This window comes from Mirounga leonina, unplaced genomic scaffold, assembly GCF_011800145.1.
Source record: "Mirounga leonina isolate KUSES-001 unplaced genomic scaffold, KU_Mleo_1.0 Mir_152, whole genome shotgun sequence".
NCBI classification, from domain to species: Eukaryota; Metazoa; Chordata; class Mammalia; order Carnivora; family Phocidae; genus Mirounga; species Mirounga leonina.
Genome location: NW_023270380.1, coordinates 11,926,402 through 11,940,474, shown reverse-complemented (window position 1 = coordinate 11,940,474; position 14,073 = coordinate 11,926,402). Strand labels below are relative to the sequence as shown.

Here is a 14,073-nt window from a genome sequence, read left to right as displayed (position 1 = left end):
TCGCTCTCTCTCATTCTCTCTCTCAAATAAATAAATAAAATCTTCAAAAAAAAAAAAAGAAATTAAGTTTCCTGTGCCACAGTGCTGTTATCATCTTAATAACATCGTGATCATTTTCATAAAGTTTCAGACTTCTGCTGCATCCCAGAAGTCCCTTCTAGAGCATTGAGACTTCCTTTTGGCAATACAGGTCCTATTAACATTCCATCTTTTGCAATTTGGCCAAATGTTCATTGCACGCACATCCAATGTTTACGTAAAACTGATGGGAGGGACACATACCAAAATGCTAGCAATGGTTATGGACGGGTGATAGGATTCTGGATGATGTTCTTTTTGCTTCTATATTTTCTAAGCAGAGGAGAAAGACGAAAAGTAGGGGAGAAAGGGAGAAGAGTGGGGGAAAGGGGGTGAGGAGGAGAAGGCAGGAGAAAGGTTTTCTAAACGAAAACCAAACCTAGGCTAAAAGGCAAATGCAAAGCAGCCTTCAACAGCCAGACCCCAGGGGACCATTCAGAGGGGCCCCGGGTGACCCAGCCCAGCCCGCATCTACCCCCAGCACACACCTGCCCTCCCACAGACCGCCTTCCTGAACATGTTAGCCCAGTCTTGCAGGGCACTGGGCATTCCATCACAAGGCCTCATCGGGAGGTCCATCGCCAGCTGCCCCCTCTGGAGGGCCGCCCTTGAGAACAGAGCCCTAGGCCTCCCCAACCTTCCCTGCAGCTTTGTACGGCCAGCAATAGGAAATGCATACTGGTTTTTACCACAGATCTGCGTGGTGACTGGAGGGGCTGGGGCTGTCGGCTCTTGAAAAGGGGGTCACGGGGAGTCAGGACACCCAGACACTCCGATCCAGACCTCACCAGGCTCCGAGGAAGGATTTAAACCAGGTGATTTCTAAGAACGGAGCTCTACTCCACATGGCTGCCAACACCACAGACAATCGGACGTCAGGGGCAAAGACTCAGAGCGACATGGGGCCAAGAGAGGTGGCAAGTGAGGGCCAAAGGCGAGCTGGGGACCAGCACAGAGGACAGAAGCCAGGAAGTAGAGCAGGGGCATCCCCCTCCAGAACCATGTGCCACCATCCTCTTCCACCCGCAGAGCCTTGCACTATGTGGGGGGAAGAGGATTCTGCAAGACGACTGAACAGTGGGCATGAGCAGGAAGACACCTCGATGACCAGCTTCCGACTTTCTGGAAAATCGGTGGTTTCGGGTCAGGGATACGGCAGACGAGACAGTAGTTCGGACTTTAAAGTTTTAAAAATTCCTTATTAAGAGTCATTCTTGGGTGCCTGGGGTGGCTCAGTTGGTTAAGCGACTGCCTTCGGCTCAGGTCATGATCCTGGAGTCCCGGGATCGAGTCCCGTATCGGGCTCCCTGCTCGGCAGGGAGTCTGCTTCTCCCTCTGACCCTCCCCCCTCTCATGTGCTCTCTCTCAAATAAATAAATAAAATCTTTAAAAAAAAAAAAAAAAGAGTCATTCTTTGCACAGTATTTAAACACTTTTTTATGGGAAAGTCAGCAAGGCTTCACTTCTTCCCCAGGAGACCACAGGCTTCCTGAGGCAGGGACCTGACCTGCGCTCACCTCTGTGTCGCCCGTACCCAGCAGGTCACCTGGCCCATGGCAGCCACCAACCAGGACTTTTGGAAGAGTGTATTTTCTGCAAAAGCGCCACAGACCTTCTTGCACACAACAATGTTTATAGGACATCTTTCTATAGGATTATTCTTCTAGATAATGTTTTCAAGGGTTGTCTAGTATTCCATTGTGTCGGTCTATGTAATCTGTTTAGCCAGTGCCCTAGTATTCGATGGTTTCCAACTTTTCTAGAAGACAGCTCTGGGACGAACGACGGGCTTGATTATTTCTTAAACTCCTGGACAGTATGTAAGTATCCATGCCAGCCCCTCTTCAAAGCGACCCTCCACACCCTGATCTCAAAGGACAATTGTCATGAACTTCATCATTTAGGTAAACTACCAGGAACTTCTCAAGCAGGGGAATCTCCTAAACCAGGCGCCTCTGACATCAACGGCTGAAGTCCTACATGTCCTCTCTAGACCCATTTTCCGTCAGGTGCAGGAATGTGAGAGGCAGGACCTGTTCCAGAGTCTCCTGCCCACCTTCTGTGGCTCACCTTCTCGTCTGGCTCCGTGGACAATGAGCCATGAGGCAGTGGCACACGCGCCACGCCCCTTCTCCCTCCACAAGGCCAGCTCTGTCCCTTTGCTTCTATGTCCTCCGAAGAAGAACTGACCCTGTCCCACCCCAAGACACAGAAACGTCAAGTCCCCTGTACCCACAAGAGGCTCCTGGCGTGCGTCCGCCTCCTCCCTGCGGCGGACTCTTCTCATCAGCCCCTCTAACAAGGGGACAGGCGGCAATAAAGACCCTCAATCATACAGTTCTAAAAAGGGACCTTTTAGTGGTCCTCCTGGTGAATTTCACGAAAGCTTTAGACAGCCTCCCCAGAAAAACGCGCCACACCCCAAATGGTAAGCGTGATTTCAGCAGCTCCATAAACCTGCACACGGACCCCAGTGCAGGGGGGAGACCCGGGTCCACTGCCGGGGCCTTCACGCAGACGGCCCAAGGGCGCTTGAGAAGCTTCCGTCAGCTCCCACCACCCTGCCTCGGTCTCTAAAATCAGAGGAGGGGAAAGCAGACCACATGCAGGGCCCTGTGGAAACTTGGACCGTGGCCCAGCGCACCGGCTGGTAACTCTGTAGGCCCTCTCAGAACTCAGGTGTCCCTGCACAGACAGTGGCCATAAAACAAATGTTGAGTCACCAGCCTGTGAATGGGCAGCGGCGCTGAGAGGAGGCACGGCCGAGGCTCTGTCTCTGAGCGCCAGGCGCGCTCCACGGTTGCCAACATGCTGACTGCGTGAGACCCACACCCTGCAAAGCTCCATGCGGGCGAGCCTCTGCTGTGTTCACGCCTGTCCTGAGCCTCATCGTCCACGTCAAGCTGCCGTCAATGATCCTGAAGGCTTCAGCCAGAGACTGAGGCTGCCCGTGAGGATTTCCATAAAGATGATGACAAACATAGGCCGTTCTGGGCACCTGGGATCTTAGGGTAAGGAAACTGAACTCACAGCCAGCGGGGACAGGGACAGGCTCCAGGACAAGATCCAGGAGACACACAAGCAAGAGGACAACAGTCCACATGGTCAAACCTCAGAACACTTGGGCCCTCCACGTAGTCGAGTGAAGGGCGCCCCCCTGCCACCCGGGGAGCAGGAAGGGAAGCCAAGAGGACGGGCCAGGGGCGCGCACCTGACCAGCCCGCAATGGAAGGGCCACGATTTCCGTCTCACGCAACAGAGCCGGTGCCCAGGGAGGCCTAGAACCCGGCTCCGCTGCCCTGCCTGGCGCTCCCCAACCGCTTTCAGAATCCGGGCTCCGCGCCCCAGCGAGCCCAGAGCTGCTTCTGCGGCACACGGAGTCCGTCAGCATCTCCCTCCTCCTCCACCCGCCTGCACACCTCAGGAGGAGCCAAGTCCGCTTCTCCTCGCGCCCCACGCACACCCCATCCCGGGCAGACGGCCCCCCAACGGTCAGCCTGCAATTGTCACCAGGGTGAAAAGTTCTCAGTGGAGCCCCCCCTTTGCCATTTCTCTGGCCTCTGCGGCTGCCCCTCACTCTTGGGACAGGGGGACTCCTCAGCCAGCGCTCCCCACCTCCTTAGGGGGCAGCTCTGTGGAACTCTGTTCTCCACCCTGCTCCCAGGACGCTTCTGCTCTATTCTGAACCTTTGCTGACCCTGTGACTCCGGGGAGCCCCATTCCCTGCACGAGCATCGTCCATCCACCCAGCCTGGCAGGGGAGTCCCCACCGCATGCACCATCTGAGGCTGGTCATGGATTCACACAGTGCACCTGATGGGACTTCTAAACGACCCAACATTCCACCTTTTGTACCTTTAACAGAGACAGCCTGCCGGGAGGGGCACCATCACCAGTGAAGAATCCACCAACCATTGCTGTTTCTATAGCGTGGTCTGGACACACAGCTCAGAAGGACAGGAGAAGAGGCACTTCCATAAAATTCTTTTCTATCAACAGATGATAAACACCAGGTGATGTGGGGCTCGTGAGCCACTCTTTCGGGTGTCACGCAATCTGGGAGATGACTAGGGTCTGCAAACCCAAGCTCTCCGTTCACAGGTAAGGAAGCAGAGGCGAGAGCCGGCCAAGGTAACGGCTTTGGCACACATGGGCCGGCACACAAGGTGTCTGTAAGGGTATCCAGGAAGGGGGGAAGGGAGAGGGAGAAGGCAGAGGGAAGGACGATGTGAATGAGAAATGCAAACCACTGTAAACGAACTGATAGCAGAATTTTGAACTCTACCAAAAATTGTGGGCAAATAAAACCTCGTTTCTAATAAAGACTCTTTCTTTAAAACACTGATTCACCTTAAAGATAGTCATTCATCTTCTCCAGGTTTTACGCTCCAGGAGATAGCTAAAATTGAGCCACGTTTTTTTTAAAGACAAACTGTCAAGTGTTCCCTAAGACTTCCTATGCGGTTTCCAAGTGCAGTTCCAGTTCCTGGTTCCCCTTGGCGGGCTGACCACGCACAGCACGCCTCTTCCTACACTCCCCTCTGTTGTTGGAGTGACCGCACTAAGCCTGGCAGCCCCAGAAACAAGGGAGAGAAGCTGCACCACTTCCAGCTCCAACTGCACCAGCCTACCGTCTGGGCTACCTGCTCCCGCGTGCTGTGCACAGGAAGCCCTGAGCAGGGGACCCTCTCCGGCCAGCCTCCCACCCCTGCCCCCAGGGCCACACGCACAGGTGCCATGCTGCATGCACCACGGGGTGATGGTGTTTCTCTGTGCACAGGTCTGCCCCCCCCACCCCCTCTAACCCCTCGAGAACCCAGACCACATCTCACTCGTCTTTGCACGTCGCAAGGCTTAACGAGGTTCCAGCCCACTGCAGACCCTCAACTTGCCTTTACTGCTATTGTAAACCCCGGGCTATGGAGAGACCAGACGACAGAACACCTCTCGTGTGGGCTCCCAGTGTTCCCCTGGCAATCCCCTATCCCCTCTGCCCGCCACCTTCCCTCCCCAAGCAATCCCCCGCTGCAGGGTCACAGGAGAGCCCCGACAACCAGCACAGGGAAAAGTCTTCTTCCCAAAGACAATCTACTCATGTGTTCTCCCCTGAGTTGGAATCTAAGTTCCCGTTTCCTATAAAATCTTTCAAATCTCAACATCTCTCGTTCCACAGACATGGTTCCCATGGAGGAAACGCACCCTCTGTTGCAAAACAAAAAACTCTGGCTGTACCAACACAGTTCCTCCTTCTGGGGGGTTTGGACACACACTGGCCACCTCACCTCACCACCGCTGGGGAAGGCGCACAGCCCCTCCTTTTGCTTCCTTTTTTTAAGTGCCTTCCTACAGAGAGTTTTCTACTACAATTAGCCCAAATAAGATGATCTTCAGCCTCCCCACCGTCAGGATATGTATCTTCATACACTTTTCTCTGTGCCTAAATCTTTCCAAAGGGATAGATGATGGGACAAAGCCTTTCTGTGCCTCTGGCAGGGAGTGAGCAAGGTGGAAAAGAACAAAACACATCAGGGCATCTCCCTAACATGGGATGCATGACATGGCACTTGGCACTGCTAGTGAGTCTCGAATTGCACTCCCGGGAATGCCCTGCTGGGCTAACCCATATGTCACCACGCTTACCTGATTATGACGGCTACCCACCAACGCACCTACACTGGCAATTTTTACCAACTGTTGAAGGCCCCAAACATTATGATCCCTCAGGGCATTCTTCCTACTTTGTGCCCCTCTGTCCTCGTGCCTAAAAAGGAAATGCTAATAATCTCCATCTCAGAGGACGGTCGCAAGGGGCAAGGGCTTGGGCAGTCTCCGGCCACGCGGTTAAGCTCCACAAACGTGAATCCCTATGATTAATACACCTTCGCCAAAAGGTCTAACGAGCTTCCTGCCTGCTAACCACCTGACGTCTACCCTCTCCGTCCCACAGCCCCGATCGAGGATACCTAGGGCCCACCAAGGCAGCACCCAGCTCCACGATCTGTCAAGGATTCATTCATTCCGTCTACAGCCCACGTGCCCACCGCGAACCTGGCAACCAAGAGAGAAAGTCCATTCTACACAACTGTGCGTCCAACAGGTCCTTCTGGACAAACGCCACCACCCGTCTCTGGGCATAAGGCCTGATACACGTCAAGGGAGATACAGGAGGAACGCAACGAATATGAACAAAAGGGAGTCATGAGAGTAACTAACGTTTTTATCGTGATGACCTTGTGCCAGGCTCTAAGCACCCGACAGGAGTAGTCCTCACAAGGACACCGTGAGATATCTGCGGTTACCACACCCGACGATGAGGGTCAGGGAAACTGAGGCACGGAAGGTTCACATAACATGCCTGAGGTCCCACAGCTCCTAAATGGTAAGGCCAAGAGTTGAACGCACACACTCAGGCTCCAGTCAGGGATCCTAACCACTTTACTACACGACACAAAGCTACCAGTTAGCTAAGCATCTACTAGCCACTTGTTACCACCTCTCCCAAAGCAATTATTTTGAGACACTTAAATTTAGGCACACAGAGGCGCCTGGGTGGCTCAGTTGGTTAAGCGACTGCCTTCGGCTCAGGTCACGATCCTGGAGTCCCGGGATCGAGTCCCGCATCGGGCTCCCTGCTCGGCAGGGAGCCTGCTTCTCCCTCTGACCCTTCCCCCTCTCATGTGCTCTCTGTCTCTCTCATTCTCTCTGTCTCAAATAAATAAATAAAATCTTTAAAAAAAAAAAAAAATTTAGGCACACAATCCACTGCCACGGGGTTGAATACTAGGCCCTCCAAGCCCTGGACAGAAATGCTAGCTAATGATACTTGGTTTCTCCCTCCTTCTCTCTCCTCTGATTCCACCAGTCAAGTCAAAACACACAGAGCATTTCTCTCTTCTCCCAGCTCCCCTGACACACCACTTAACCCCTGATTACAGACTGTAACACCGAGTTCTCTAATTGTTTCTCCCCCATGGGACTGCCAAAGTCTTTGGAAGTAACCAAACTTTCTGTGAAACCCCACAAGAGTGGGTGGAAGCAACACCTTGCTTGTGTAGACCCAGCGAGTGTTACACAGATCACTGGTGGGCTGATTCGCCTCGCTCTATTGACACGTTATCGCTCTATTGACACGTTATCAATCCCCCGGGAAGCAGGATAAAAGCACTCAGTGCTGAGACCTACTTAAAGCCAGCATTAGGGGAGGTCTAACACAACATTCCCCAGACAGCAACTCTGTTTCACAATCTATAGGCCCTGCCTCTCCTACCTTATCCCCTGGGAGCCCTCAGCAGCCCCTGGGAGAGGCAGTTGGGGTCCAGGTTGAAGAAAGAAGCGCCCCCGGGGAACAGTGAGTAACTAACTGGCCCATGTCACTCAAGGCTGTGGAATGGAGAACGTTCCGTCCCCAAAGCCCTGACTCTGCCCATCTGAAAGGTTAAGACTAAGGAACTACCCTCAAAACAACAGGTTTCCTTTGTAAAAACAAAAAACAAAAAAACAAACAACAACAAAAAACCCTACCATCACCATGACAGAAAATGTTAAATTCTGTTAAAAAGTCATTTGTAAAAGATGAGATAACCCTGTTCATGGATAGAATTACAGGATTAAGATACAAAATGTGCCATTTCTCCCCATGTTAGACTATAATGCCAGTCCCATTTCCGGGACTTTGTGGAGAACTTGACAAGTATTCTGAGAAGTCTATGGAAGAAGAGAGGCCTACAATGACCAAGTTCTGAAAAAGAACAGCAAAGCAGACCCTGCCATGTAAGCTGTGAAAGTCAAAATAATCTGGCAGAGAAACAGACAGATAATGGTACAGAGAATCTGTGAACAATGTCAAAACCACCATGTTGAGTTTGGTGGGAACAGACTTTCAGCTTGGGGTGATGAGAAAGCTCTGGAGACGGACAGTGGTGATGGGTTCACAATACTGTGAATGCAGGAATCCCACCTAATTGTATGCTTAAAAATGGTACATTTTATCTCTGTTTTGCTGCAAATTAAAGATTTAAAAAATCAGTATGCTGAGTGAAAGGAAACAGATACAACAAAGTGCCACATTCTGTGGTTCCATTTATATAAAATTCTCGAAAATGCAAGCACTAATCTAGGGTGGCAGAGAGCACATTGGGGGCTGCCGGAGTCTGGGGACAGGGTGCGGATGGACTGTGAGGGGGGGCCACAGGAAGCTCGGGGTGACGGAAACGCTCGGTATCTTGATTGCGGTGGTTTCACAAGTGTGTCCATCTGTCGAAGTTCATCAAATCACTGCACACTTGGAATGGATGTAGGTTACCATATGTAAATTACAATCCAATCAAGTTTTAAAAAAGAGACTCGTGTGTGCACCCCAAGTATGACAGAGGTGGCTCCACGGTCTCCTCCGAAATATTAAGGGAAAAATACATGATTTAATAACGTGGGAAAAACTGGGTCACAAAGTGGGAAGGAAAAACGGCACCGGATCCCTGCTCAATGCCGTGTGCGAAGATGAACCTCACACAAAGTGAAGCCCTCACTGTGAGAAACAAAAGCAGGGAATAGCCTGGTGAGTCCGGGGTAAGGCAGAACATCTTCAGACCACTGAACTGCAACATAAAGCAAAAAGTAATGAGCTCTATAGAACAAAAATTTCGGAAAGTGACTACTGACAATGTTGACAGACGGCAGGACGGGATTACTATCTAGAATATGCAAGAAGCACGTGCAAACCAACACAGGAGAGAAACAAGACTACAGCTGGGTAAGAAACTAACAGCTAACAAAGATGCTCAACTTCACTAAGAAATGACACAAGCTCCCAGGAAAACAAGGAGATCCCACACTATAGCCACCAAATTCGGGTAAAATTAGAAAGAGGGCTAATACCAACCACTGTCGAGAATATAGGGGATCAGGAACCCCCATGCACCCACGAGGAGAACAATCTAGCAGCATTTAGTCAAAACAGGTGTACTCATTCCATTCCACCCAGCCATTCCACTCCGGGGCACGCGCCCTTGCGACTGTGGGTCTCAAACTGTCCCAAGTATCGCCATCTCCAGCCCAGGCACGTTACAACACAAGTTCATGGGGTCTGCCCCCAGGGTTTCTGATTCAGGTCTAGGCTGGGGCCTCAGAATCTGCATTTCCAGCAGGTGCCAGGCACTGCCCCTGCACCTCCTGGGCGTGGACCACTTGGAGAAGCACTACGCTAGAGATGTCTCACACACATCTTGAAAAGAACGCACACAGGATGTTCATCACAGCGTTGCCTGAGTGAGGTGAGCTGAGTCCCTCACCAGGGAAACGGGTAACAAAGCTAAAGGATGCACAGCAAAGCCCTAGATAAGCCCACACTAACACAGATCTCACAAAGTCTTGAATGAAATTCTTCCTGCTTTTGTGAATGTCTGAAGATTTCCGTAATAAAAAGGCTGAGTGTTGAATGAAATAGAAGCCCGATGGAATCTATAGCACGGGACCACTTACGTAAACTGAAGACACACACAAAATAACATCTTTAACGAGGACACAGACATACCTAAGAATATATCCAACCCAGGAGAGGAGGCTCCTCTGCGGGGAGAGGAATGGGAGTAGAAATGAAGGGGAAACGTCGAACAAGAAAGGGGTTCTGCACAGGAGAGGGTCTTGCGCCAACAATGGAGGCGCGCTGACTCCCAGCACCTCGATGTCTAAAAAGTGAAAACCACCAGAGCAGCCCTAAGTGCCCACTCGCCTGCCTTTGCATACAGTGGAAGCCCCCAGCAATTTCCACAGTGGCTAGGGGACAGATCCCTTTAGCACTCAGAGAGGAAGAGGGGATCCTTCTGATGGACAAGCTTGGATGAATTCAGGCCCCCAGAACGCAACCTGCTCCTGAGCCCTGGAGTTTCCCTCTGCGACATATTAGCACAAAAAAACCCTGAGCTTTGGGCGCCTGGGTGGCTCAGTTGGTTAAGCGACTGCCTTCGGCTCAGGTCATGATCCTGGAGTCCCTGGATCAAGTCCCGCATCGGGCTCCCTGCTCGGCAGGGAGTCTGCTTCTCCCTCTGACCCTCCCCCCTGTCATGTGCTCTCTCTCATTCTCTCTCTCTCAAATAAATAAATAAAATCTTAAAAAAAAAAAAAAAAAAAGCTGAGCTTCTAGGCGCTCAGCAAGGGGCGTGTGTGTCCACACCTGTCTTTTCTCAGTGTGCGTGTCTGTCTGTATTTGTGTGTGTGTCTGTGGGGGGAGCAGAGAGCGGTTTATTTGGGGAGGTAAGAAAGCCTCCGGAGGGTACAGACTCAGCCATGCTTGTGGCCAGCAGTCAAGTCTGTTTCAGTGAAACCAGAAGTCAGTTACAAAACCAAGCCCTCCTCCTGGCCCACAAGACTTCGCTTCCCCTTTCTTCACCCTCCCCTCCCCCAAATCCCACTCTGCTTCCCAGCTCCCATATCCAGAGGGGCGGATCATCGGGTGACAGAGGAGCTTATCAAGTGACAAACTTTACAGCCACAATTCTCAGAATGTGGTTGGAGACAATAATCTACCACTTATATTCCTGACCAAGAGCCTGTAACAGAAAGGCCAGAGCCTTTAACACCAGGCACGCTGTAACAGTTCTTCCAAAAGAGACTGCTTATAGCTACCATCCAAAAAAAAGGGGGAGCAAAGAAAAAGCCATCTATAATCTGTCATGTCCCCTCAGGGACACACCGGACACAGCTTTTTCCAAGGACCATAGAACAGTTCACCCCACAAAGTGGCTTCCATAGTGCAGAGGACAATCAGAAAATAAAAACCACCGCTGATTGAATTTATGTGAGAAAATGCAAAAGACCCTTTGGGCAGCAGCTTTAAGCAAGCCAAGCCCATGCCAGGAAAGTATGTCTTTAGGGAAAGAAGAAGCAGATGAACAACTGCAGGAAGGAGCAGAACAAAGTTTAAAAAAGATGCATAAGCATGAGCTGGCCCAACACTCACACCTCCCCCAAGGACGAGGGAGCTGATGCCCCTGTGCAAACAAAGCCGAATTCTTATTCCCCAAACAGTTTTGTCTTTTCCACGGCAGCACTTTTCACTGGACGGTAAAGGTTTAGGAATTCTAAAGAGTCTTCCTGAAATGCTTTGTACAAAATAAAGTTTCACAGATAAAGCATATTTGATGTGCAGGAGTATGTTTTAGTTTTTTAAAAACTGTACGATAGCTCTATGTAGGACGAGTCCTTTAGGTTTTTATGAGATATGTGAGCGAAGCATGCGGTTTTTTCCAGCTGAATACAGGATCTGCCACAATATGAAAATTAAGGGACTTAACCAGGAAAAAAAAGGAAAAGGATTGAGTTTTCAAGCGAAAATTGAATGTCTGTGGTCAACACAGGCAATGCCAACTTAGGAAAATAAAGTTCTTTAAGCGCCAAACTTAATGACGAGATTCTGTTTGTTTTTTAATTCAGCTGAGTAAGCATTTACTGAGCACCTACAAGGTAGGCACTGTGCAAGATGCTTGGGATCCTCCAAGGAATAAGACACTGTCTTAATAACTGGGTCTCTTTCATGTTAGTTTAATCCATCCCTTGAATTAATTTCTTTATTAAAAAAAAAATGCTAGCCCCGAAGAGTTACAGAAATTCTTACTATTCTATTAAAAATGTAAATTTCTCGTCTCTGAAGCAGAACAGAAGGAAAAGACGCTTTCTCCGCTTTCCATATTGGCATCATTTGCTGCCGAGGAACCAGCTACATTTTCAGCTGTGCACGGTGGCAGGCACCACCTCCTCCTACCCAGCAGGTCACGGAGCTGCCGAGACTCAAAGACGTGCCACCTGGCTGAAGAGAAGCAGTGAAGAAAACCAAAAGCTCAGGGCCTCCAGACCCAAACAAACTGCGAGATAAGGCAAGTGAGCGGCTACAGGCAGACGCCAGCCCCTGGAGGTTCCCTCAAAGCTGGAGCCTCGGAAACACAAGCCCCTGCTGGCCGGCTCCCTGGCCCGGACTAGGCATGGATGGCTTCAGAGCTGGAAGGCTGCCACCTGCTGAATCACCAAACATCCCCGGGCTTCCCTTGGAGCACTGGCCAGGCAGGGACCCACCCTCCGAAGAGAGCCTGCACCCCAGAGAGCCTGCACCCCAACCAAGACACGCCCAGCCCCGTCCCCTTCTGCACAGGCCCAAACCGCTGCCAACACCCCCCCCCGTGTTGGGGCGGCCCCTGGCAACTCCCCCCGAGTTGCTACGTCACCAGTCCCACTCCTCTCTTTCTGCCCACTCAGTCCTCCCTGCATGTTCAAGCCTCGGGACCGGGACGCGTGGGGGGCTCCCGGCGCACCGTGACAGGCGCTTACCACTCCACAGCCAGGCAGCCAACCAGAAAGGCCCCCGAGTCTGAGAGCAGAGTCACCTGTCCAAAGAGCTCGAAAGGTCCAGGAAGGTAAATGTCAAGGGAGCTAAAACAGTAGGCAGACCCCTCACGCGGAAAATAAACTTCCCTTTCACAAAGCAGCCTTCGCTCTGGGTTTCATAAGCGTGTGCCGCTGAAGTCTGTGGTGTCTGAAGGTGAAAAGAAACATCTGAGCAGCACCTGCAGGGAGCCCTTCCACTCCCTCCGGCCAAGATTTCTACTCGCGACTCCCAGGAGGGAAGCAGGCGTTGCCCAGAACGCGCCAGCCCGAATCCGTTGGCTGGATCAGGACGTCCTCGCCGGCCCACCGGCAGCCGCAAGCCCCAGTCGGGGTTGACACGGTGGGAGAGACGGCCGCTGCTGCCGCCGCCGCTCTGCCCTTGACAAGTCGCCTCGGGGTCGCAGGACCCCTCACTCGCGGGGACAGCCGTGTCCTGGAGACACTGTCCAGTCCCGGCTGCGCCGATGGCTCCTCCAGGCCTTGCCCACTCCCTGTCCTCTGGCGGGGGCCGCCCCTGAACCTGCAGGATGTTCTCCGGCCTGGGGAGGGCAGCTTGCTCCGCGGGGGGAGAGGGGGTCCCACCTGTTATACTGGCTGGGGCGGGCGCCGAGAGGCCGCGGAGAGGGTGGGGGTGGGGGGAATCCCGAAGCCCTGGGCGCCTGGCCCGCTGCGATCTGGCCCGGAGGTGCCAACTGTCACGCCGCCGCCGGGGCCGTGGGGGTGGGGCCGTGATTTGGGGCCGGCCCCCGCGAGTCTCCAGACCCCGGCCCGGGCCACCCGCCGAGGCGCCTCGCCCCCCGGCTCTCCTTCCCCGCCACCCTCCGCTCGCCCCAATCCTGCACTAGGCAACCTTCCAGCCCGCACGCAGCACCTCCGAGAGGCGCCCGCAGACGCCCCCGCCTTCCTCGCCGCCCAGACCCGGTTCCAGAGCCCCGGGGGCGGCCCGCCCCTCCGAACCCCGCGCCCACCCCCGGGAGCGGGGGCGCGGGGGGGAGTGCCCGCCAGGTACGCGCGCGGCTCCGAGCGGGCTGAGCTCACGCCCCCTCGCCCCGGGGCCGCCCGCACGCCGCTCCTCGCGGCCGTAGGCCCCCCCAGGGCTCGACGCTCTCCACTCCCACCCCCCGGCCCCACGGCTCACTTGCACCGGAGTCGCGGCCGCCGCCGGAATTCCGCTCGCCGAGCCCCCCGCCGCGCACCGAAATCCGGGGCAGGGCAGCGTCGGGGCTCCGCAGCGGGATCGCGCTCTCCCGCTGGCTCGCAGTGCGCGGAGGGACGGCTGCCTCTCCTGGCCCGCCCTGTCCGCTCCGTCCTGCCCGCGGCCGCCGCCGCCGCCCGGCCGCTGCCTCGCTGGTGCGAACGCTTCCGACTTGCCACCGCGAGCCTCCGGGCTGCCGAGCATGCCCAGTCCGCTGCCCGCGCCGGCCCGGCTCTCCGCGCGCCGCGAGTCCGCTCCTCCGGGTGTTCGCGGCGGCCGGCAGGGGAGGGCGGGCCGGGCGGGCCAGGCGGGCGGGGTCGGCGGGGCCCGACGGGACCCGGGCCACAGGCTGCGCCCCGAGGGGCAGCGTGGCTTGGCCCCTTACTTTACTTTCCAGGAATACGGAGCTCGGGAGAAGGGCCCAGCTG

At 53.8% G+C, this 14,073-nt stretch overlaps 1 protein-coding gene across 11 annotated transcripts in view; it reads right to left on the bottom strand.

Moving 5' to 3' along the window:
- Positions 1 to 13,808, bottom strand: part of SGMS1 (sphingomyelin synthase 1) — a 268,293-nt gene extending 254,485 nt beyond the window's left edge. For 8 of the 11 annotated variants that reach the window (XM_035008582.1, XM_035008588.1, XM_035008580.1 and 5 more), the window contains exon 1: positions 13,589 to 13,808. The gene's annotated coding sequence lies outside the window, so the exon portion shown is untranslated. The remainder of the gene's footprint in view (positions 1 to 13,588) is intronic. The other 3 variants (XM_035008583.1, XM_035008585.1, XM_035008587.1) reach the window with 1 other exon arrangement.
- Between the last annotated feature and the right edge of the window lie 265 nt (positions 13,809 to 14,073).